We start from the raw sequence: 23919 nt of genomic DNA on the forward strand, positions 1-23919 counted from the left end.
TTTTTTTATTAATTCCATCCCATTACTTCTAGTTATACCACTTTGTACAACTCTAAAATAACTCCCCTCCCTTCTTGATGTTCACATCTCTGGTGTAATTTAAAGCTATCATATATCCTTAGCTAAACTACACCTATTTAGGTCTTGTGATCTAGCCTCATAGGCTAATCCCTTTATTTACTATGCTGCTCCCTGTATTCAATTGTCTCTCCCCAGTTGTGCCTTCTCTTTCCCTTCCTGCACCAGAGGTCCATGCTGCCCCCTTACTCTCCTCACTGGGAGGTCTTCCATGCTTCCTTTTACTCTCTCATCTCAAAGGGGTTTGTTCACCCTGTCCTCTAACTCCCTCATTTCTGAGTGAAGCAGCTGCTAGGTCTCTCCCTTACTCTGACTCCCTCCCCTTGCCCAATGTTGCCTCCTCTCTCAGTGGCTGTTGCCACAAGGTTGAGAGCTGTTGGACTCTAGTTCCCTTTTGCCTTCGCTCTCCATGTGTTAACATTTTTCAGCTGAGCCAGGTGTTCATTAAGCTGCCCCCCACCTTGCGGATGGGGGTTCCATTCACAATGCAGAGGAAGGGCCTACTGAGCTGCTGCTCACTCACAGTAATGCAAGTGTTGCTGGCAGAAGCCTAGTTCCTAGCAGTCAGAAGTCAGTTATGGGAAACTGGCATTTGTGGGGACAGTGTAAGTGGGGAAACAGCTCTAAAGATGGTTCTGCTGCTAATGCAGTTCACTGGAGGAGGATATAATGAGAGAAAATGGAAGTTAAGACAGAGGTAGGATAGCTGGTCTAGTCTGTTATAAAGCCATTGATCTGGTCATTGCTCTTGACTGGGAAGCTGGGTGAAGGGGTAAGCTCATTCCAGTGATCTTTAGGTCCAGACCCATGGAAAGGAAAACCATCTTAATTTCACTCAGGTGGCCAATGGAAATTCCTATTCCCTCATGTTTATCTAAATGGTGATTTTAATTTTTTTTTCCACCCACGTCAGAGGACATAGTAAATATACAAGCTAAGCTCTGGTCAAAAAAACCTTTGCCTAAAGAGTACAGGAGCAAAAATATGCAGCCCAATCTTGCTGTTCCTAATGAAGTATATTTCCTACTTACTTCAATAGTACTTCCAGTGCAGCCAGTCCTGCAGGCTCTACTCAGGCAAATCTCCTATACAAATGTCTTTGGTATTGCAGAGGAATTGGTAATATTATTTTATATAGTGCTTCATCGTTACAGCATCTGAAAGACAGTCAGAGGTTTTACTTTTATTTAAAGGGTAATTTAAACAAAAAGAAATACACATGATACTCCCCAAGTTCAGTCACGACTTGATTTATTGCTTCCAATTGATTCAGTTGTTTTCTCAGAAGTGAATGCATGGTGTTAGCTTGTTTTAGAAAAGGGGGAAAAGTCTTTTATTTCTCAACAGAAGCTATTTTTAGATTCTGCCCAAGTTACAGACATTATATCTGCAGATCAGGCCTGCTCTTTATTCTTCATCAGGTTACCATCTTGCCTATCTCAGTGGAAGGGCATGGAGAGGAGGGAGATTAGATGCATTTTGTGCAACACTTCGAAAATAAAAATTGCAATAAATTCTAATTTATTAACATGAGATTAACTCAGCAGGGACTAACACACAATCAATACTTGCTTACCTTATCTACATCACATCTGTGTTACAATGAACAAGTCTAAGACTAAAACAAAAAAAAGTTCTCTAGCAACTGAAAAAAAGGGTTTCCACTTTAATGTACACAATAATACCCCTACGCTGTACTAAAGAATTCAGTGCCCACAAAACACAAGCTCATCAAAACCTTTTGTTTTCTTCCTACAGCTTGGAGACAAATATCAAATAGCTAAGAGCTGGAAGAGCATTCTGGGTATTGGCATGCAAATGAACATACCAAGCATCCCACTTTGCTTAAGAATTCCCATGTCTGAAAAAAGTAGACATTTATCAAACAACTTGTCCTCAGGCAGCCTTAACAGCTGTACCATTTTTATAGAATATTTTTAACATTTTATTTCTTTTTGTTTTTTGTTTCAGTTCTTCAATCCAGGTCACTAAAAAAACAAAGTTAGAAAGAAATAGTTGCTGCATTTGCCATGGAAAGAAACAGTTGCTCTATTTACTATGGAATCTCTAATATGTATGCGAATGGAAAACTGTGCAGAACTAATAACCCCCTCTAAAAATACAGGAATTGATAGGTAATAAACTCCTGTACATTTTGTTACTTTAAGGATAAACAGATGTTTTCCAATAAACAAATTTTCTTCCAATTCTATTTTTTAAATTTTTTAACTTGAAGCATTTTGGCAAACATGTTATAAATGTTTTTATTGGAACAAAAAATATATTAAAAGTAAAATATTGCCTGCCACCACATTTTTAGGTGGAAGGAAGTGGGGGTAAGATGTTATAGCTGGTATGTCTTGCAAGAGGGCTGTGGTCTTCTGCTGGTGGATTTGTCACCAGTTCTGATGTGGGTGAGACAGTCTGGATTTTCTTGTGGCTGTGCCACATTCCAAAGATATGTTTGCCTTGTTTTCCTCCCTCTGGATCAAGTGTGTCATACTAGAACAGAGGCCAACATTTGATGTGACCCAGTCAGCTAATCCCACATACAGAAGACAATTGTCTAATTATATCAAGGGATCTTCACAATGGCTTCTGAACAATATTCTTGAGTGAGATTTCAAGTGCTAGCCTTACCAAATGGGAGGAGACAGGTCTTTAGGAGGTGTGACCTCCTTTACAAAGAAAGAAGAAAGAGGTTTTAAGACTCCTAATTATTTATCATTTCTATAGCGCCAAAAAGTCAAACAGCAAGTTTATATATGGAGAATGCAAAAAATGTAATCCCTGATTTGTGTGGGGCGGGGGAGGGGGGGCTGGCTATAATACAGTGCAAAACCAATAATGCCAAGTTAATCAGAGGTTGGTGTGGTCAGTGTAGTTTGAAGGCTTCCCAGAATAGGTATGTTTGTAGGAACTTTGTGAGGCAGGAGCCTTGTCCTGTATTAATGGAAAACTATTCAAGACATATGGTAGTAAAATTGTAATGAGAGAGAAGTTACAAAGACATGAGAGGTGGAATGATCAGAGAGAGGCTTGGGTGGGGCTAAGGACAAGAGAAGGGATATAGGAGTAGATAGTATGATATGTAGGTAGGCACAAGTGCTTTAAGGTTAAGATGTTTTAAACCAGTTTTAGAAGAATGGAAGCCAATGCAGAGACTCAACAAGGGGCAAGACATACCATAGACTAACGGGAGAAGATGTTGATCTTAGCAGCATTCTGGATGGCTTAGATCCTGGGGGACCAGGACTCCAAAGAGCAGGAAGATGCAAAAGTCAAGTCGGCAGATGACAAGAATTTGAGCCAAAATATTGGCAGGTAGCAATAGAAGTGAGGGAGACTGCCTGGACTGAGGACAAGAGACACTGGGTGAAAAAATAAATTTGATTTCACATAGTAAAAGTGAGATGGGAATGAATAAGTTTACCTTGAGAGAGAGAGCACTGAGGGAGAGAAAGGGGCTGAGGATTGAGCTCTCAGGAAAACCAACAGATGGATGGAGCAGAAACCAAAGGGAACCAAGACAGAAGTCTGGTCAATGAATGAGAGCAATGAATGAGAAGGGAGTGGTCAGCAGTGGCCCAGGCACCACAGTGACCTAAAGATGAGGACAGAGAAGAGGCCATTAGATTTGACTAGGAGAAGGCCATTTGATACGTTAATAAAACCACTTTTTGTAGAGTGTGGTGGGCAAAAGGTCAAAAAGACAAAAGCAACAGAGGATCATAGAGCTGGAAGGCAGGACCTTGCAGGCACAGGAACAGAATACTTCCTTGAACAGTTTAAAAGCCTCGGGGAGAGGGGTGGCCTCATTTACACATCAAAGATAGAGAGGCCTTAGGGGTGTGGCTTTATTTACATATCAAAGAAATAAAGGCTTTTAGCAGGGAAGGTCTTAGTTGCATGCTGCTTACTCTGAACTTTCTAAGCGCACACTTGACTTTTTATTCTTTCCTTTAGTTGTAAATTTCATTTCTGCTGACAGCAGGAGTAAATGCTTTTATGGCAAATAAAACTTATTGCTTTAAAAGGTTGTCAGTCTTCCTGTATGTGCGCTTACAGACCTAGATCAAAAGGAGAGAGAAATTCTTGGTGTGTTTTTTTGTTTTGTTCTTTGTTTTGTAAATTTCTGGTGCCAAAGCAGATAGAATAAAGTATGTACTACTGTAGCAATGTAAAGGGGAGTTAAGGCTTTCTGAGAGAATAAGCATCTTGTTTACTTCCTATTCCTTTTTACAGTTATTGCTATTAAACTTTTCTGTCCTTTTTCAGGGAAAGGGGCATCAGGATTACTGTGTTTTTTGGGGGGGAGGTGAGGTTGCAAGTCAAGCAGTTTTATTGCTCAGTTTTAAAATTAAAGTTAAATTAAATTTAAAATTGATTGCTCAAATTTAAAATCTCTCTGCTTGAGAGAGAGAGAGAGAGAGTTCAATTGCCTTTGCTTTGAAAGAGTGGCAGGAGCTAGTCCACATGCACACAAAAAAGCATCACAGCATTTCCCATAAGGGGCAGACTTCACCGTTGCTTCTTACCTTCATCCTCCTGCCATTATTGGGAGAAGAACAAAGTACTGAACCGAGCAAGAAATCCAAAAGCAAATCTGAGTCCAGCATGGGGCTACTCATTCTTTTTCCAATTAGGCTACACCTAGTATAACTCCAGCAGTTCCGACAAACAAATAGGAAAGCACTGAAATATTCCCAAGCACCATGCATGCATTGTCAATTATTCTATATTACTTTTTAAGTGAACATAAGTATTCTGGGTACCTTGCAAAAACAATTAAACCTCTTTCTTCAAAAAGCATATATTTGACATTAAAGAACTTAATTTGTATTCAGAACATAAGGAATTGCAGCACCAATGTACATAAAATAGCTTAATTAAGTGGTCTGCTGAGCAGACCAGAAGGCAGAAACTTCCTAGTTTTAATCCCAGTTTGCCACTGCCTCACTAGATGATCTTGAACAAGTCTCTGTTCTCTATGCCTCAGTCTCCCCTTCAGTACAAATGGGAATAGTATTTTCTTAGCTCCCTAAGTGGAGGGTGATATAATGATTGATTTGCAAAGGTTTGTTAAGATGCTTTGCAATAGTAAATTCTATGTAAACAACAAGTATTATCAGACAGTGCCAGCTTGTGTAGCCTTCTGGAGTGTGGAGAAGCCATCCTGAGGTGAGAGAATGAAGACTTTGAACCTGGGACTCCTCTGAGATGATACTATTTGCATGATAGGCAGGAAGGAGGACTGTAGCAAGAATAAATACATCCAGAAAGCAAAGCATTTTTTTCCCCAAAATAGACTACAGCCTCTCTGTTAAGGTCATCTATGGTGAGCTATGGAAGTAGAATTAGAAAAGTAAACTAGAAGGCATCATTATGCCTCAAGGTCAAGCATCAAGATTAGACCCCCATAGGAGGGAACCCTAGGAGGTTAAATCCTCTGAGGAAAAGGATAACCTAAGGTGCAGTGGTGAAATTCCTACAATGGGGATGGTGCCTGAGCATGGCTACCAGTCAGTATGAGGCTCATGGACAAAACCTCAAAACTAGGTCCTCCCACAGTGCAGCTAACCAGGCTAACTTAAAAACTAGTGCCCCACCCACCCATTCATAGCCCACATAAAGAATGCAGGATCAGCATAATATGATTGTAGCAGAAGTGGGGCTGTTCTGTAGTAATTTATGAACCCTGTATGTTGACCTGGTTATCGGGATGTCTACTGTATAACTACTGGGTTAAATCAATAGGACTGTTGGGAAACAAACAAGAAGGCTATACAATGGCTCGAGATGTCCACACTGAAGCGACAATGCAAGAGCCTCTGTCCCTCTGCTGAGCTCCCTGGACTAATTTGTCAAGGGGAGATCCAAGCTTGTGAACACCTCAGAACAAAGACCCTGTCTAGATTGAAAAGGTCACACTCCCTCAAGCAGAAGAAGAGATTGTTAGGGGAAACAGACTGACAACCAGACCCTAGAGGTGAGGCAGGGACGGATTAAGACCTTTAGAGAACCTAAGCACTGAAAAGATTATGGTGCCCCCCCATATGTAATTCAAAATAAAAACAATACTATACTGTAAAATAAAATTTTATTTTTTGAAATGACACAACTTACATGTATGCTGAATTTAAAATAGCTTCTTTCTAGATTTTCTGATTGCAAAATTCTGGATAAGTTCATCGAAGCTGACTTGACGAAGCATGTCCACTTCCATACACAATAGGGAAAGTGAATCAAGTCTGTCCTGACACATTGTTGTTCTCTGAGGGTTTTTTTTAATTCTTTTCAGCTGAGGAAAAAGAGCATTCTGCGGAGTTAGTAATTATCAATGTTAGAAAAATACATAGTATGATCTCTACATTTAGAAATACATATTGTATTCAGTCTTTCAATATTGTGTCATAAAGATCAATGTGACTGAATTTCATTTTTCTTGTTTCATTAAACTTTGCGCACATATAACAGTGGAACTGGTGTACTTCTCCACAGAGATTCATGTTCAAGTCAACAGGGCGTGAAAAAGCTCTGTCCTGGCTTCTGTGGGTCCTGCGTTTCCTGGCGGATTTCGCTAGCCTCAGAGGCTCACTGTGACCCTCCACATAACCCTTCTTTCTCTAGAGACAAGGGTCACAGTCTACTGAGCCATTTTCCTCATAAGCCAACGAGGGAAATGAGGAGAAGTTATCCTTCCTTGCACAGTCTCTGTTGTCTCCCAGTCTCAGTGATTAATCAGGGGCAAAGGTGGGGGGCGGGGGGGGAACCCAGGCCCACCCTCTACTCCGGGCTCCAGCCCAGGGACCCTAATAGTATCAGCTATGGTAGCTGACCTTTTAGAAACATGACACGTACAATTCTCTGGGCTACTTCCCCCACAGCAGCCCTCACTTCCTCAAGCTCCACTTCACCCTAACCTCAGGGCCTCCTTTCTTATGCCTGATATGGTGTGTACTACTCAGCCTCTCCTACAACACAACTTCCTTCCACAGCTCCTGACATGCACACCCACCTGACTGACTGGGAGGCTTTTAAATAGTTTCAGCCAGCCCCTGATTGGCTTCAGGTGTCCCAATCAACATAGCATTCTCCCTGCCTTCTGGAAAGTTTGGCCCCAGGTGTCTTAATTGACCTGGAGCAGCTGCCATTTAACTTATTCTGGTACCAGGGATTTGTTTAGCCTGGAGCGAATCTCTCTCTTTCTCTCTCCCACTCCCACTGCTCTCCCATAGCCTTCTAGCTTGGAGGGAGGTGGGAAGTTGCTACTCCTGCTGCTGGGCCCTGAGCTCTCCCTGCTGCTCCCCTGGCTGGGCCAGACACCCCCATTCTCTGCTACTTGGCTTCTGGACCCCCCACTCTTGGGTGCTACTACTGCTGCAACTGCAGCCCTGGGGGGGGGGGGCTGCTAGCCCACTCCCCAGAGAGGAGGAGTGAGGGACCCCAGCCACTGCTGTTGTGGATACCACCACCACCATCACCACCACCTGAGAGGGGTCCATTCTGCCTGCCTGGACTACAACCTGGAGTTCCTGCTGCTGCAGAGGCCGCTGCCTGGAGCTGCTGAAGCCCGAGGAGGAGAAGAAGAGGATCATCTGCCAGTGGGGCAGCACCTAGAGACTTTGCAGACCACCGTGGAGGGGGCCCTAAGACTGAGTAATTTTCAAACTGTGCTCTTGTGGTGGGGGTTTTGACTGTGTTTATAGGGACACAGGGGGTGTGGTGTGGAGCTGCCCCCCGATCCATCTGTGTCCCCCCCCCCAACCCCCACCACTACTACCACCACCGCTGCCCCCTCCACCACCCCCACTGGCTGTATACCATCTGCCTCAGCTCCTGCCTCTGGACTCAGCTGCTTGCTTGGCTTGCCACGCCCTATTTCCACCCTTTGGGCCAGAAGCAGCAGCAAGCTAAAAAAGACTTGTGCAAGTGCACATGGGCACATGTGCCCCCCCTGGACTGCCTACCCCCCAGCTTTGCCCTTTACTACCTGCCCCATTTGCCACTTGCTTTGCCTCCTCTTTTGCTCCAGCCCCCCTTACTAGCTTCAGTTTGTTTGCCTGCCCCGCCCATTTCCTTCTGCAGCCTTTGTTTGTTTGCCCCGCCCCAGCCTCTGAAGCTAGCCCCTTGGTTTCCCTGTTCTACCCCCAGACCGCTTAGCCCCTCGCTCCATGTGCCCATGCCCCCTCCCATGCGCTTGTGCAACTCCCCATTTCAGTTGCAACCCTCTTCACTGCACCTTCAATGTTGTTGAATCCCCCCCCCCCCATAGTGCACCAAGAGGAGCCGGAATTTCCACCTTGTGTCGGTGACTGACCCCAACCCCTGATTGCCCCCCGTCCAGCCCACCCCTTTTGGCGCCCTTCTCCCCTGCCTGCAGCCTAGCGGGGAGGAGTGGTCGACCTGCTTCCCCTCTCCCCTCCTCCTTTTGGTGTCCCCCCTTTCCTCCTTGCTCATGATGGCGGGGGATGAGACGGGTGAGACCCCTCCAGCAGCCCAAGCTCCCCCTCCCCCGCCTACCCCTCCGTCACCCCCTCAAGCTTCTACCTCCGCTGCCAAACCATCTGCCATCGCCCCCGCTGGGGCACCAGCAGCGACAGGCACCGGGGTGACCTCCACTGCTACCACATCTCTCCCCCCCTCAGATTTGGGGGGAGTCCCCCCAGCCGGCGGGAAGGGCCAGGGGAAGAAGAAGGGGAAGGGCCCCGCTAAAAAGACCAGGCCCTCCATGGCAGGGGCTGTCCCCGATGCCCCGGCCCCATCTCCAGCTGAGGCGCCCCTCCCCGCTGTTCCCTCCACCAGCTCTGCAGGTGTCCCTCCCCCGGCCCCGAGAGCATACGCCCAGGTGGCGGCAGCCCCCCCGCCTGCCGCTACATCATTTCTCCAGCCCACCGCCTCCGCTACCATCTATAGCGGCCGGGGCCCCTTTCCCACCATGACTAGGAAGCACGGCGTCCGTTGCCTCCTGGTGCCCGCATCACCCCACGTGGAGACCTATGTGCGGGCATTGGCGAGGGTAGTGGGGCCCACGACCATTGTGGCGGCCTCCAAAATGTATGGCAAGGTCGTCTTCTTCCTAGCATCGGAGGCCGCCGCCCAGGAGGCGGTGGAGAAGGGCCTGGCGGTGGGGGGCGTGTTCGTCCCCTTAGAGCCGCTAGAGGACCTGGGCGTCCGCCTGGTCCTGACCTCCGTCCCTCCCTTTCTCCCCAATGCCACCCTGTTACCCGCCCTTTCTACCTTGGGAAAGCCCATCTCTGTCATCAGCCCTCTCCCGTTGGGCTGCAAAGACCCCGCCCTCCGTCACGTCCTCTCCTTCCGCCGGCAAGTGCAGCTTCAACTGCCGCCGGCGGCGCGCAACGGAGAGGCACTCGAGGGGTCCTTCCTAGTCCCCTACAAGGGGACCCCTTACAGGGTTCATTATTCCACGGGGGAGGCCCGGTGCTACCTCTGCCGGGCGATGGGGCACGTCCGGAGGGACTGCCCCCTGGCCCGGGAAGAAGGGGCACTCAGAACCCCCGAGCCCCGGCAGGGCACCGGCCCCGTCATCGCCGACGCCCCTGGCTGCCCGGCACCTGAAACGGCCCCTCCTCCTTCACAATCCACCATTGCTCCCGCTCAGGCCCAAGGGGCACCTCCCCCACTATGCCCAGACGAGCGGGACAACCCCGCCACCGCTGCTTGCAATCTGGCGAGGCCTGTGGAGGAGGGTGCGGCAGGGACAGCGCCAAGCATGGGAGAGGGCCCGCCCCAAGGGGAATCTTCCCTCCCTTGTGCTGCCCCACCGTTACCCCCTCGAGTCCCTGAGCCATCGCCTCTGCCCCCTGACACAACCCCTGCTAGCCAGCCCCCGGATGATGCCATGGAGGGCTGGGCCTTAGTCAAGGGGAAGCGGGGCAAGCGGAAGGCTCGAGCTCCGCTCCTCCCATGTGACGCGGAGGCCCCCCGGAAGACCAGGAAGGGGGGCACCGATGCCGAGCCTTCCGCTCTACCCACGGGTGTGTTCCACCCACCAGAGCCGGCTGGGGAAGACGTGGCAGCACTAGAAGGCGGTATCTCCCCTCCACGGGAGTCCCTCCCCTCCAAGACCCCCGAGGCACCATCTGAAACCCCAGTGTGCCCCAAAGTAACCATCGCGTCAGGTGCCGGCGGGGAGAATCCCGGGGTAGCGGAAAACAATTTCCCCTCTATATATGAGGAGATCGAGGCCCTGGGTCTGACCCTGGTCACCCAGGGGGAGGACGATCCTATGCCAGCGGGCCTCGATCTGGGCGACTTCTTTCCAGCCCCCCTTTCCCCATACTCCCTCCCCCTAACCGTCGCTTCTGCTCCCACCTCCGAGGAGCCCCTGGACTCCTCCATCAACCCGGCTGCAGAAGGCACCCTGCTGAGAGCCACCGAGCCAGTTGAGGCGACGGCCAGTGCCACGCGGCTGGAACCTGAGCCACCAGGGGCATCCCTCGCTGGTGAGGAGCATTCGACCTCCTTTCCGGGAGAGGACCCTACAGAAGAAAGTCCACCTCCTGATGCCGTGGCTGCCAAATCCACCAGACAGCTTGCGCCCGGCATCGGTGAGAGCCCTCTCCCGACCCAGAATCTCACCTCTACCCCTGCCCCTGCCCTTCTCCCGCCCACCTCCCGAGATATTATTGCCACCCCTGGAACAGTCTCCTTCCCCTTTCCAACAGATGACTCCCAGGGAATGGCCTTTGTGTTTGCCCGTCCCGACCCACCAGGGGCTGCTATCCTCCCTCCGCCGCCCCCTATCGCCCCAGCATTCAGGTCAACCCATCAAGAGCCCCGTCGGGGGTCCGCACCCTGTCTGCCCGTCTCGCTGGGCCAGGGGGCTGTACCAAGGGCCCCATCGGGAAGCAACCAGACCATAACCCCAGCCCCCCATGCGCTGCGAGAGGAGTTGCGGGAGTTCCTAGAAGACGTCCGTGGCTCCCGCAACAAAGTCCAGCTTGCCCTCCAGCGATGGGGGGACTTTAATCAAATCCTCCGGGCCGCAAGGGCCCTCATGGGGGAGGGGAAAAGGACCGGGAGACAGGGCGCCGCGGCCTACCAGCGGGTCCGCCACTTCCGTGACTCCTTACTCACCTACGGGGTGGGTCACGGACTGCTACGCGGCCCGCCGGGAGCCACGAGCATCCCTGCCGGCGAGGATCCCCCCCAGCCCTCCTCATGGCACCCTTTACCATCGCAACATTGAACACCCGTGGCTGTAAGATGGGTCTCCGCAGGTCCCAGGTGCTCTCCTTCCTTCGAGAGGGGAGGTACTCTGTGGTTTTCCTGCAGGAGACCCATACGGATCCGACCGCCGAAGACAGCTGGCGGCTGGATTGGGGGGACAGGGTCTACTTTAGCCACCTCACAGTTCATACGGGTGGAGTGGCGACCCTGTTCTCCCCCGACCTACGGCCCGAGGTGCTGGGGGTCGCCGAGGCTGTGCCGGGTCGCCTGCTGCACCTCCGGGTCCAAATGGAGGGGCTCGTAGTCAACCTCGTCAACATCTATGCCCCAGCAGCGAGCCCGGAGCGGCTGCAATTCTATCAGCAGGCATCCGCCTTCCTCGGCACCTTGGATCCTCAGGAGTGCCTGGTCCTGGGAGGGGACTTTAACATCACCCTTGAGGAACGGGACCGCTCAGGAACCGAGAAGAGCCAGGCCGCCGTGGCCGTCCTCCAGGAGATAGTCGAACACCACTCCCTGGTGGACGTCTGGCGCGACCACCACCCGGATGACGCTTCCACGTTCACCTTTGTCCGGGTGGAGGCCCATCGGTCGCGCCACTCCCGGTTGGACCGCATTTATTTATCACGCTTTCATCTTACACGAGCCCACTCCTCCAGCATCCGGCCGGCCCCATTTTCTGACCATCACATAGCCACCGTGACAGCCTCCCTCTGCGCGGAGAGGCCGGGGCCGGCCTATTGGCATTTTAACAACAGCTTGCTGGAGGATGCGGGCTTCGTGGCGTCCTTCCGGGAGTTCTGGCTGGCCTGGCGAGGGCAGCGGCGTGCCTTTCCCTCGGCACGGCGGTGGTGGGACGTAGGGAAGGTGCGCGCCCGGCTCTTCTGCCGTGACTACACCCGGGGCACCAGCCGACGGAGGGATGCAGCGATAGAGCAGTTGGAACGGGAGGTCTTAGAGCTGGAGAGGCGTCTGGCCGCCAGCCCCGAGGATCCACCCCTCTGCGGAGCGTGCCGGGAGAAGCGGGAGGAGCTCCGGAGCCTCGAGGACCATCGGGCCCGGGGTGCCTTTGTTCGATCCCGCATCCGTCTCCTTCGGGAGATGGATTGCGGCTCCCGCTTCTTCTAGGCCCTGGAAAAAAAGAGGGGGGCTAAGAAACATATCATCTGCCTACTGACTGAGGATGGCACCCCCCTCACGGATCCGGTGGAGATGTGCAAGAGGGCGAGAGCCTTCTACGCAAGCCTTTTCTCCCCGGAGCCGACCGATCCTAACGCTTGCAGAGTGCTGTGGGAGGAGCTCCCGACGGTCAGCGTGGGCGACCGAGACCGGCTAGAGCTGCCTCTCACTCTGGCCGAGTTCTCGGAAGCCCTCCGTCGCATGCCCACCAATAAATCTCCGGGCATGGACGGGCTGACCGTGGAGTTCTACCGCGTGTTCTGGGACGTCCTGGGCCCAGACCTAGTCACCGTCTGGGCCGAGTCTTTGCAGAGCGGGGTCCTCCCTCTTTCGTGCAGGCGAGCCGTGCTCGCCTTATTGCCGAAGAAGGGGGACCTCCGCGATTTACGAAATTGGCGTCCCGTCTCGCTCCTCAGCACGGACTACAAAATCGTGGCAAAAGCCATCTCCCTGAGGCTAGGGTCCGTGCTGGCGGACGTGGTCCACCCAGACCAGACCTACACCGTCCCGGGCCGCAGTATCTTCGACAACCTATATCTGGTCCGGGACCTATTGGAACTTGGGTGTAGGGATGGTCTGTCGTTCGCCCTCCTGACTTTAGATCAGGAGAAGGCGTTCGACAGGATGGATCACGGGTATCTAATGAGCACTCTGCAGGCATTTGGCTTCGGACGCAGGTTTGTGAACTTTCTCCGGGTGCTGTACGCTTCCGCAGAGTGTCTGGTAAGACTCAACTGGACCCTGACCGAACCGGTCAACTTCGGGCGAGGAGTACGGCAGGGGTGCCCCCTCTCAGGCCAGCTCTACGCTCTGGCGATCGAACCCTTCCTCTGTCTCCTCCGAAGGAGGTTGACAGGGTTGGTGCTGAGGGAGCCGGAGCTGCGGCTGGTCCTGTCGGCGTACGCTGATGACGTGCTCCTCATGGTCCAGGACCCGGGCGACTTGGTGCGAGTGGAGGCTTGCCAGGCCATCTATTCAGCAGCCTCCTCTGCGCGGGTCAACTGGGTCAAGAGCTCTGGCTTGGTGGTAGGGGACTGGCGGCAGGCGAGCCCCCGCCCACCCGCGCTTCAAGCCATCCGGTGGAGCACGGGTCCGCTGCTCTATCTGGGCGTTTACCTTTCTGCCACGCATCCCTCTCCGCCGGAGAACTGGCAGAATTTAGAGGGCGGGGTGATAGAGCGGCTCCGGAAATGGACAGGACTGCTCCGGTGCCTCTCCCTTCGAGGGAGAGCGTTAGTGCTTAATCAACTAGTCCTGTCCATGCTTTGGTACCGGCTCAACACCCTGGTCCCGGCCCCGGCTTTCCTGACCAACCTGCGGACATCGATTCTGGAGTTCTTTTGGTCAGGACTGCACTGGGTCCCTGCAGGGGTTCTCCATCTACCTGTGGAGGAGGGAGGGCAGGGCCTCAAATGTCTGCTTACTCAGGTCCATGTCTTCCGCCTCCAGACCCTGCAGAGGCTCCTTTATGGTGCAGGTAGTCCGGCGTGGAGCATACTGGCGCACGCCTTCCTGCGCCGCTTCCGAGGGCTCCGATACGACCGACAGCTCCTTTATCTCCATCCGAGAGGTCTTCCGCGAGACCTCTCCGGGCTGCCGGTCTTCTACCAGGACCTCCTCCGGACCTGGAAACTCTTTACAACGAGCAGGTCCGTGGCGGCCACCGAGGGGGCAGATCTCCTCGCGGAGCCCCTGCTACACAACCCCCAGCTCCGTTTGCAGGTGGCGGAGTCCCGCTCGGTGCGCCAGAGGTTGGTCCTGGCAGAGGTCACAAGAGTCGGAGACCTCCTGGACTATGACCGGGGAGACTGGCTGGATCCCCTAACCTTCGCTCAGCGCATGGGGCTTTCCAGACCTTGTACTCCCCGATGCATACTTCAGGAGGTGAAGGCCGCTTTGCCGCCCGCTGCTCGGGTTTATCTCGACCGGGTCCTGCACGAGGGCACGCCCCGCCCACCCACTACCCCAGGCCCGCCGGACCTTTTAATTGGACCCCTCCCCCGTGGACCCAATCGATCCCTTCACCCCTTCACTAGAAGCCGGCTGCACGAGATGCAGCCGGTCTGTTTTCAAACCGTGCCAAGAAAACATCTCTACACGCTCGTGTTCCACACCCTTCACGCCCGCACCCTCGTGTCCCGCCCCGATACAAAATGGCGGGACCTCCTGCCACCTTTGGAGGGTGAAGAGCCCCGGTGGGCCAGCCTATATTCCATCTTAGTCCCAAAGCCCGCCGGGGATGTCAGTTGGCGGCTCCTTCACGGAGCCGTGAGCACGGGCGTGTACTTGGCGCGGTTCACCACAATCCCAGACACCTGCCCCTTTTGCGGCGTGAGGGATACCCTGGCACATGTCTACCTGGAGTGTGCCAGGCTGCAGCCCCTATTCCGGCTCCTCACCAATATCTTATTACGTTTTTGGTTGCACTTCTCCCCTCACCTTCTCATTTATGCACTCCCTATCCGTGGCCCCACAAAGCCCCGGGATCTCCTGGTCAACCTCCTCCTGGCCCTAGCTAAAATGGCCATCTACAAAACCAGAGTAAGGAGGTTGGCCGATGGAGTCTCCTGTGACTGTGGGGCCTATTTCCGATCCTCGGTCCGTTCACGTATCCGGGCAGAGTTCCTCTGGGCGGCGTCCTCTGACTCCCTTGACGCCTTTGAGGAGCAGTGGGCTCTGTCCGGGGTTCTCTGCTCGGTGTCCCCGTCCGGTTCCCTTCTTTTGACCCTTTGACCGCACTCCTGTCCCTGTTATTTTATTAGTTGTCCCCCGGAATTTTTTGGGTATCTAGGTCCTGTAGATCCCCCTTTTAGGCTGGGGGGGACCCTTTAGTAGTGGACGGGCTTCGCCCGCCCACTTCCCGGATCCCAATAAGACTCCCACTGCTCTCCCATAGCCTTCTAGCTTGGAGGGAGGTGGGAAGTTGCTACTCCTGCTGCTGGGCCCTGAGCTCTCCCTGCTGCTCCCCTGGCTGGGCCAGACACCCCCATTCTCTGCTACTTGGCTTCTGGACCCCCCACTCTTGGGTGCTACTACTGCTGCAACTGCAGCCCTGGGGGGGGGGGGGCTGCTAGCCCACTCCCCAGAGAGGAGGAGTGAGGGACCCCAGCCACTGCTGTTGTGGATACCACCACCACCATCACCACCACCTGAGAGGGGTCCATTCTGCCTGCCTGGACTACAACCTGGAGTTCCTGGAGCTGCTGCTGCTGCAGAGGCCGCTACCTGGAGCTGCTGAAGCCCGAGGAGGAGAAGAAGAGGATCATCTGCCAGTGGGGCAGCACCTAGAGACTTTGCAGACCACCGTGGAGGGGGCCCTAAGACTGAGTAATTTTCAAACTGTGCTCTTGTGGTGGGGGTTTTGACTGTGTTTATAGGGACACAGGGGGTGTGGTGTGGAGCTGCCCCCCGATCCATCTGTGTCCCCCCCCCAACCCCCACCACTACTACCACCACCGCTGCCCCCTCCACCACCCCCACTGGCTGTATACCATCTGCCTCAGCTCCTGCCTCTGGACTCAGCTGCTTGCTTGGCTTGCCACGCCCTATTTCCACCCTTTGGGCCAGAAGCAGCAGCAAGCTAAAAAAGACTTGTGCAAGTGCACATGGGCACATGTGCCCCCCCTGGACTGCCTACCCCCCAGCTTTGCCCTTTACTACCTGCCCCATTTGCCACTTGCTTTGCCTCCTCTTTTGCTCCAGCCCCCCTTACTAGCTTCAGTTTGTTTGCCTGCCCCGCCCATTTCCTTCTGCAGCCTTTGTTTGTTTGCCCCGCCCCAGCCTCTGAAGCTAGCCCCTTGGTTTCCCTGTTCTACCCCCAGACCGCTTAGCCCCTCGCTCCATGTGCCCATGCCCCCTCCCATGCGCTTGTGCAACTCCCCATTTCAGTTGCAACCCTCTTCACTGCACCTTCAATGTTGTTGAATCCCCCCCCCATAGTGCACCAAGAGGAGCCGGAATTTCCACCTTGTGTCGGTGACTGACCCCAACCCCTGATTGCCCCCCGTCCAGCCCACCCCTTTTGGCGCCCTTCTCCCCTGCCTGCAGCCTAGCGGGGAGGAGTGGTCGACCTGCTTCCCCTCTCCCCTCCTCCTTTTGGTGTCCCCCCTTTCCTCCTTGCTCATGATGGCGGGGGATGAGACGGGTGAGACCCCTCCAGCAGCCCAAGCTCCCCCTCCCCCGCCTACCCCTCCGTCACCCCCTCAAGCTTCTACCTCCGCTGCCAAACCATCTGCCATCGCCCCCGCTGGGGCACCAGCAGCGACAGGCACCGGGGTGACCTCCACTGCTACCACATCTCTCCCCCCCTCAGATTTGGGGGGAGTCCCCCCAGCCGGCGGGAAGGGCCAGGGGAAGAAGAAGGGGAAGGGCCCCGCTAAAAAGACCAGGCCCTCCATGGCAGGGGCTGTCCCCGATGCCCCGGCCCCATCTCCAGCTGAGGCGCCCCTCCCCGCTGTTCCCTCCACCAGCTCTGCAGGTGTCCCTCCCCCGGCCCCGAGAGCATACGCCCAGGTGGCGGCAGCCCCCCCGCCTGCCGCTACATCATTTCTCCAGCCCACCGCCTCCGCTACCATCTATAGCGGCCGGGGCCCCTTTCCCACCATGACTAGGAAGCACGGCGTCCGTTGCCTCCTGGTGCCCGCCTCACCCCACGTGGAGACCTATGTGCGGGCGTTGGCGAGGGTAGTGGGGCCCACGACCATTGTGGCGGCCTCCAAAATGTATGGCAAGGTCGTCTTCTTCCTAGCATCGGAGGCCGCCGCCCAGGAGGCGGTGGAGAAGGGCCTGGCGGTGGGGGGCGTGTTCGTCCCCTTAGAGCCGCTAGAGGACCTGGGCGTCCGCCTGGTCCTGACCTCCGTCCCTCCCTTTCTCCCCAATGCCACCCTGTTACCCGCCCTTTCTACCTTGGGAAAGCCCATCTCTGTCATCAGCCCTCTCCCGTTGGGCTGCAAGACCCCGCCCTCCGTCACGTCCTCTCCTTCCGCCGGCAAGTGCAGCTTCAACTGCCGCCGGCGGCGCGCAACGGAGAGGCACTCGAGGGGTCCTTCCTCGTCCCCTACAAGGGGACCCCTTACAGGGTTCATTATTCCACGGGGGAGGCCCGGTGCTACCTCTGCCGGGCGATGGGGCACGTCCGGAGGGACTGCCCCCTGGCCCGGGAAGAAGGGGCACTCAGAACCCCGAGCCCCGGCAGGGCACCGGCCCCGTCATCGCCGACGCCCCTGGCTGCCCGGCACCTGAAACGGCCCCTCCTCCTTCACAATCCACCATTGCTCCCGCTCAGGCCCAAGGGGCACCTCCCCCACTATGCCCAGACGAGCGGGACAACCCCGCCACCGCTGCTTGCAATCTGGCGAGGCCTGTGGAGGAGGGTGCGGCAGGGACAGCGCCAAGCATGGGAGAGGGCCCGCCCCAAGGGGAATCTTCCCTCCCTTGTGCTGCCCCACCGTTACCCCCTCGAGTCCCTGAGCCATCGCCTCTGCCCCCTGACACAACCCCTGCTAGCCAGCCCCCGGATGATGCCATGGAGGGCTGGGCCTTAGTCAAGGGGAAGCGGGGCAAGCGGAAGGCTCGAGCTCCGCTCCTCCCATGTGACGCGGAGGCCCCCCGGAAGACCAGGAAGGGGGGCACCGATGCCGAGCCTTCCGCTCTACCCACGGGTGTGTTCCACCCACCAGAGCCGGCTGGGGAAGACGTGGCAGCACTAGAAGGCGGTATCTCCCCTCCACGGGAGTCCCTCCCCTCCAAGACCCCCGAGGCACCATCTGAAACCCCAGTGTGCCCCAAAGTAACCATCGCGTCAGGTGCCGGCGGGGAGAATCCCGGGGTAGCGGAAAACAATTTCCCCTCTATATATGAGGAGATCGAGGCCCTGGGTCTGACCCTGGTCACCCAGGGGGAGGACGATCCTATGCCAGCGGGCCTCGATCTGGGCGACTTCTTTCCAGCCCCCCTTTCCCCATACTCCCTCCCCCTAACCGTCGCTTCTGCTCCCACCTCCGAGGAGCCCCTGGACTCCTCCATCAACCCGGCTGCAGAAGGCACCCTGCTGAGAGCCACCGAGCCAGTTGAGGCGACGGCCAGTGCCACGCGGCTGGAACCTGAGCCACCAGGGGCATCCCTCGCTGGTGAGGAGCATTCGACCTCCTTTCCGGGAGAGGACCCTACAGAAGAAAGTCCACCTCCTGATGCCGTGGCTGCCAAATCCACCAGACAGCTTGCGCCCGGCATCGGTGAGAGCCCTCTCCCGACCCAGAATCTCACCTCTACCCCTGCCCCTGCCCTTCTCCCGCCCACCTCCCGAGATATTATTGCCACCCCTGGAACAGTCTCCTTCCCCTTTCCAACAGATGACTCCCAGGGAATGGCCTTTGTGTTTGCCCGTCCCGACCCACCAGGGGCTGCTATCCTCCCTCCGCCGCCCCCTATCGCCCCAGCATTCAGGTCAACCCATCAAGAGCCCCGTCGGGGGTCCGCACCCTGTCTGCCCGTCTCGCTGGGCCAGGGGGCTGTACCAAGGGCCCCATCGGGAAGCAACCAGACCATAACCCCAGCCCCCCATGCGCTGCGAGAGGAGTTGCGGGAGTTCCTAGAAGACGTCCGTGGCTCCCGCAACAAAGTCCAGCTTGCCCTCCAGCGATGGGGGGACTTTAATCAAATCCTCCGGGCCGCAAGGGCCCTCATGGGGGAGGGGAAAAGGACCGGGAGACAGGGCGCCGCGGCCTACCAGCGGGTCCGCCACTTCCGTGACTCCTTACTCACCTACGGGGTGGGTCACGGACTGCTACGCGGCCCGCCGGGAGCCACGAGCATCCCTGCCGGCGAGGATCCCCCCCAGACCTCCTCATGGCACCCTTTACCATCGCAACATTGAACACCCGTGGCTGTAAGATGGGTCTCCGCAGGTCCCAGGTGCTCTCCTTCCTTCGAGAGGGGAGGTACTCTGTGGTTTTCCTGCAGGAGACCCATACGGATCCGACCGCCGAAGACAGCTGGCGGCTGGATTGGGGGGACAGGGTCTACTTTAGCCACCTCACAGTTCATACGGGTGGAGTGGCGACCCTGTTCTCCCCCGACCTACGGCCCGAGGTGCTGGGGGTCGCCGAGGCTGTGCCGGGTCGCCTGCTGCACCTCCGGGTCCAAATGGAGGGGCTCGTAGTCAACCTCGTCAACATCTATGCCCCAGCAGCGAGCCCGGAGCGGCTGCAATTCTATCAGCAGGCATCCGCCTTCCTCGGCACCTTGGATCCTCAGGAGTGCCTGGTCCTGGGAGGGGACTTTAACATCACCCTTGAGGAACGGGACCGCTCGGGGACCGAGAAGAGCCCGGCCGCCGTCGCCGTCCTCCAGGAGATAGTCGAACACCACTCCCTGGTGGACGTCTGGCGCGACCACCACCCGGATGACGCTTCCACGTTCACCTTTGTCCGGGTGGAGGCCCATCGGTCGCGCCACTCCCGGTTGGACCGCATTTATTTATCACGCTTTCATCTTACACGAGCCCACTCCTCCAGCATCCGGCCGGCCCCATTTTCTGACCATCACATAGCCACCGTGACAGCCTCCCTCTGCGCGGAGAGGCCGGGGCCGGCCTATTGGCATTTTAACAACAGCTTGCTGGAGGATGCGGGCTTCGTGGCGTCCTTCCGGGAGTTCTGGCTGGCCTGGTGAGGGCAGCGGCGTGCCTTTCCCTCGGCACGGCGGTGGTGGGACGTAGGGAAGGTGCGCGCCCGGCTCTTCTGCCGTGACTACACCCGGGGCACCAGCCGACGGAGGGATGCAGCGATAGAGCAGTTGGAACGGGAGGTCTTAGAGCTGGAGAGGCGTCTGGCCGCCAGCCCCGAGGATCCACCCCTCTGCGGAGCGTGCCGGGAGAAGCGGGAGGAGCTCCGGAGCCTCGAGGACCATCGGGCCCGAGGTGCCTTTGTTCGATCCCGCATCCGTCTCCTTCGGGAGATGGATTGCGGCTCCCGCTTCTTCTACGCCCTGGAAAAAAAGAGGGGGGCTAAGAAACATATCATCTGCCTACTGACTGAGGATGGCACCCCCCTCACGGATCCGGTGGAGATGTGCGAGAGGGCGAGAGCCTTCTACGCAAGCCTTTTCTCCCCGGAGCCGACCGATCCTAACGCTTGCAGAGTGCTGTGGGAGGAGCTCCCGACGGTCAGCGTGGGCGACCGAGACCGGCTAGAGCTGCCTCTCACTCTGGCCGAGTTCTCGGAAGCCCTCCGTCGCATGCCCACCAATAAATCTCCGGGCATGGACGGGCTGACCGTGGAGTTCTACCGCGTGTTCTGGGACGTCCTGGGCCCAGACCTAGTCACCGTCTGGGCCGAGTCTTTGCAGAGCGGGGTCCTCCCTCTTTCGTGCAGGCGAGCCGTGCTCGCCTTATTGCCGAAGAAGGGGGACCTCCGCGATTTACGAAATTGGCGTCCCGTCTCGCTCCTCAGCACGGACTACAAAATCGTGGCAAAAGCCATCTCCCTGAGGCTAGGGTCCGTGCTGGCGGACATGGTCCACCCAGACCAGACCTACACCGTCCCGGGCCGCAGTATCTTCGACAACCTATATCTGGTCCGGGACCTATTGGAACTTGGGTGTAGGGATGGTCTGTCGTTCGCCCTCCTGTCTTTAGATCAGGAGAAGGCGTTGGACAGGATGGATCACGGGTATCTAATGAGCACTCTGCGGGCATTTGGCTTCGGACGCAGGTTTGTGAACTTTCTCCGGGTGCTGTACGCTTCCGCAGAGTGTCTGGTAAGACTCAACTGGACCCTGACCGAACCGGTCAACTTCGGGCGAGGAGTACGGCAGGGGTGCCCCCTCTCAGGCCAGCTCTACGCTCTGGCGATCGAGCCCTTCCTCTGTCTCCTCCGAAGGAGGTTGACAGGGTTGGTGCTGAGGGAGCCGGAGCTGCGGCTGGTCCTGTCGGCGTATGCTGATGACGTGCTCCTCATGGTCCAGGACCCGGGCGACTTGGTGCGAGTGGAGGCTTGCCAGGCCATCTATTCAGCAGCCTCCTCTGCGCGGGTCAACTGGGTCAAGAGCTCTGGCTTGGTGGTAGGGGACTGGCGGCAGGCGAGCCCCCGCCCACCCGCGCTTCAAGCCATCCGGTGGAGCACGAGTCCGCTGCTCTATCTGGGCGTTTACCTTTCTGCCACGCATCCCTCTCCGCCGGAGAACTGGCAGAATTTAGAGGGCGGGGTGATAGAGCGGCTCCGGAAATGGACAGGACTGCTCCGGTGCCTCTCCCTTCGAGGGAGAGCGTTACTGCTTAATCAACTAGTCCTGTCCATGCTTTGGTACCGGCTCAACACCCTGGTCCCAGCCCCAGCTTTCCTGACCAACCTGCGGACATCGATTCTGGAGTTCTTTTGGTCAGGACTGCACTGGGTCCCTGCAGGGGTTCTCCATCTACCTGTGGAGGAGGGAGGGCAGGGCCTCAAATGTCTGCTTACTCAGGTCCATGTCTTCCGCCTCCAGACCCTGCAGAGGCTCCTTTATGGTGCAGGTAGTCCGGCGTGGAGCATACTGGCGCACGCCTTCCTGCGCCGCTTCCGAGGGCTTCGATACGACCGGCAGCTCCTTTATCTCCATCCGAGAGGTCTTCCGCGAGACCTCTCCGGGCTGCCGGTCTTCTACCAGGACCTCCTCCGGACCTGGAAACTCTTTACAACGAGCAGGTCCGTGGCGGCCACCGAGGGGGCAGATCTCCTCGCGGAGCCCCTGCTACACAACCCCCAGCTCCGTTTGCAGGTGGCGGAGTCCCGCTCGGTGCGCCAGAGGTTGGTCCTGGCAGAGGTCACAAGAGTCGGAGACCTCCTGGACTATGACCGGGGAGATTGGCTGGATCCCCTAACCTTCGCTCAGCGCATGGGGCTTTCCAGACCTTGTACACCCCGAGGCATACTTCAGGAGGTGAAGGCCGCTTTGCCGCCCGCTGCTCGGGTTTATCTCGACCGGGTCCTGCACGAGGGCACGCCCCGCCCACCCACTACCCCAGGCCCGCCGGACCTTTTAATTGGACCCCTGCCCCGTGGACCCAACCGATCCCTTCACCCCTTCACTAGAAGCCGGCTGCACGACATGCAGCCGGTCTGTTTTCAAACCGCGCCAAGAAAACATCTCTACACGCTCGTGCTCCACACCCTTCACGCCCGTACCCTCGTGTCCCGCCCCGATACAAAATGGCGGGACCTCCTGCCACCTTTGGAGGGTGAGGAGCCCCGGTGGGCCAGCCTATATTCCATCTTAGTCCCAAAGCCCGCCGGGGATGTCAGTTGGCGGCTCCTCCACGGAGCCGTGAGCACGGGCGTGTACTTGGCGCGGTTCACCACAATCCCAGACACTTGCCCCTTTTGCGGCGTGAGGGATACCCTGGCACATGTCTACCTGGAGTGTGCCAGGCTGCAGCCCCTATTCCGGCTCCTCACCAATATCTTATTACGTTTTTGGTTGCACTTCTCCCCTCACCTTCTCATTTATGCACTCCCTATCCGTGGCCCCACAAAGTCCCGGGATCTCCTGGTCAACCTCCTCCTGGCCCTAGCTAAAATGGCCATCTACAAAACCAGAGTGAGGAGGTTGGCCGATGGAGTCTCCTGTGACTGTGGGGCCTATTTCCGATCCTCGGTCCGTTCACGTATCCGAGCAGAGTTCCTCTGGGCGGCATCCTCTGACTCCCTTGACGCCTTTGAGGAGCAGTGGGCGCTGTCCGGGGTTCTCTGCTCGGTGTCCCCGTCCGGTTCCCTTCTTTTGACCCTTTGACCGCACTCCTGTCCCTGTTATTTTATTAGTTGTCCCCTGGAATTTTTTGGGTATCTAGGTCCTGTGGATCCCCCTTTTAGGCTGGGGGGGACCCTTTAGCAGTGGACGGGCTTCGCCCGCCCACTTCCCGGATCCCAATAAGACTCCCACTGCTCTCCCACAGCTTTCTAGCTTGGAGGGAGGTGGGAAGCTGCTACTCCTGCTGCTAGGCCCTAAGCTCTCCCTGCTGCTCCAGCTGCTCCCCTGGCTGGGCCAGACACCGCATTCTCTGCTACTTGACCCCCCACTCTTGGGTGCTGCTACTGCTGCAACTGCAGCCCCGGGGGGGGGGCTGCTAGCCCACTCCCCAGAGAGGAGGAGTGAGGGACCCCAGCCACTGCTGTTGTGGACACCACCACCACCACCACCACCTGAGAGGGGTCCTTTCTGCCTGCCTGGACCACCACCTGGAGTTCCTGGAGCTGCTGCTGCTGCTGTGGAGTCTGCTGCCTGGAGCTGCTGAAGCCCGAGGAGGAGAAGAAGAGGATCATCTGCCAGTGGGGCAGCACCTAGAGACTTTGCAGACCACCGTGGAGGGGGCCTAAGACTGAGTAATTTTCAAACTGTGCTCTTGTGGTGGGGGTTTTGACTGTGTTTGTAGGGATACGGGGGGTGTGGCGTGTAGCTGCCCCCCGATCCATCTGTGTGTCCCACCCAAACCCC

At 56.3% G+C, this 23919-nt stretch overlaps 1 long non-coding RNA gene across 1 annotated transcript in view; it reads left to right on the top strand.

Moving 5' to 3' along the window:
• Nucleotides 1-1206: 1206 nt before the first annotated feature.
• The window catches only part of LOC122460382, a 34265-nt gene continuing 11552 nt past the window's right edge, over nucleotides 1207-23919 (top strand). Inside the window, exon 1 of the long non-coding RNA XR_006281647.1 lies at nucleotides 1207-2213. This is a non-coding gene — a long non-coding RNA (uncharacterized LOC122460382). The remainder of the gene's footprint in view (nucleotides 2214-23919) is intronic.

This window comes from Dermochelys coriacea, chromosome 5 (assembly GCF_009764565.3).
Source record: "Dermochelys coriacea isolate rDerCor1 chromosome 5, rDerCor1.pri.v4, whole genome shotgun sequence".
In the NCBI taxonomy this organism is placed as follows: domain Eukaryota; kingdom Metazoa; phylum Chordata; order Testudines; family Dermochelyidae; genus Dermochelys; species Dermochelys coriacea.